Raw genomic sequence first — 1,668 nt, forward strand, 5'->3', positions numbered from 1 at the left:
TCAGGGAATGGATCAGGAGTCTGCTGGGGTCAGGAATGGATCAGGAATGTCTGTGCTTGGATTAGAGATTGGATCAGGAATGTCTGTGCTGGGGTCAGGGAATGGATCAGGAATGTCTCTGATGGGGTCAGGGAATGGATCAGGAATGGCTGTGCTGGGGTCAGGGAATGGATCAGGAGTCTGCTGGGGTCAGGAATGGATCAGGAATGTCTGTGCTGGGATCAGGGAATGGATCAGGAATGTCTGTGCTGGGGTCAGGGAATGGATCAGGAATGTCTGTGCTTGGATCAGGGAATGGATCAGGAATGTCTGTGCTGGGGTCAGGGAATGGATCAGGAATGTCTGTGCTGGGATCAGGGAATGGATCAGGAATGGCTGTGCTGGGGTCAGGGAATGGATCAGGAATGTCTGTGCTGGGATCAGGGAATGGATCAGGAATGGCCGTGCTGGGATCAGGGAATGGATCAGGAATGGCTGTGCCTGGCTCAGCCCAGGGACAGGATCCAGCCCCGGCTGCTGGATCAGACACACTTGGATCAAACCCCCGGAGCTTCCCAGCCCTGGCAGGGGCAGAGGAGGGGATTTAGGGACTGGGTGAAAACCTTTCTCCAGGTGCCTCAAACAACTCCAAGGTCTGAACCTGCCTACAGTGATGTTTAAAAACTCCCAGTTGATACATTTCTACAATCCCCTGGGAAACAAATTCCCTTTTGATGCAGAAGATCCCAGGAAAGGCGGAATGCAGATCCCAACATCCCAAAACACGAGTTTTTGTGCCTGGTGTCCCTGTCCCTGCTGCAGCACGAGCCCATCCAGGGCTGTTGGGGTGGGACTCAGCCTTTCCCTGAGCTAAAACAGCCAAAAAAGCAATTTTGAACTCCCTGGTGAGCAGATCCTGCTCCCTCCAACAGCCCCTGCCAGGGGAGTCTTGGCTTTGCATCTCAATTCTATTAAAAGAAGTTCCTACAGAAAAGCAAGTTCAGAGACAGCCCCTGGGTTGATTAATCAAAAAAAACCCCAAAGATCACTAAAAGCCACCCCAAATCTCCCAGGAAGTGTAAATGAGCCCAGCCCTGGCATTCCAGGGGGACAACCAGGATTTACACCAGCTGGGAGCTGTTGTTTCCACCCCGAGCGTTGTATTCACACCTTGAGAAAATACACTTTAAAAAAATCACTAAAGGCAGATGAAAATTGGCTCGTTTCCATCCTGACAATGCACAGAAAGGAGTTAACTGCCCAAATAAAGCGAATTGAGAAGCTTCAGGGGCTCCAGGTGACCCTTCCCAGGAGCTCTGGGCCGTGACTCCGGTGATCCATCGGTGCCACGAGGGATAATCCAGAGGCAAACACTGGGATCCAGGGCCAGCTCTGCAGTTTGAGGTGGAAAGCCAGGCCTGAAGGTTTCAAACTGCCCTAAAATTTCCTGGAGATGTGGGATGGAAAAGGAAGGGATTGATTTTCGGTGCTTGCCACCTGCAGTCTGCTCCGAGCTGCTCTGATCCCCTGCTCCTGAGCCATCCTCTGGAGCCTGAGGACTTTTTTTGGGATTCCTTTGGAAACAGGCTCTGATCCCCCGCTCCTGAGCCATCCTCTGGAGCCTGAGGACTTTTTTTGGGATTCCTTTGGAAACAGGCTCTGATCCCCCGCTCCTGAGCCATCCTCTGG

At 52.4% G+C, this 1,668-nt stretch overlaps 1 protein-coding gene across 1 annotated transcript in view; it reads left to right on the forward strand.

Annotated features, from left to right (window-relative positions):
* The window catches only part of NKX3-1 (NK3 homeobox 1), a 3,695-nt gene that overhangs the window by 513 nt on the left and 1,514 nt on the right, over positions 1-1,668 (forward strand). The window lies entirely within an intron of this gene.

Source organism: Lepidothrix coronata, unplaced genomic scaffold (assembly GCF_001604755.1).
Source record: "Lepidothrix coronata isolate B3197 unplaced genomic scaffold, Lepidothrix_coronata-1.0 Scaffold137, whole genome shotgun sequence".
Taxonomy (NCBI): Eukaryota; Metazoa; Chordata; class Aves; order Passeriformes; family Pipridae; genus Lepidothrix; species Lepidothrix coronata.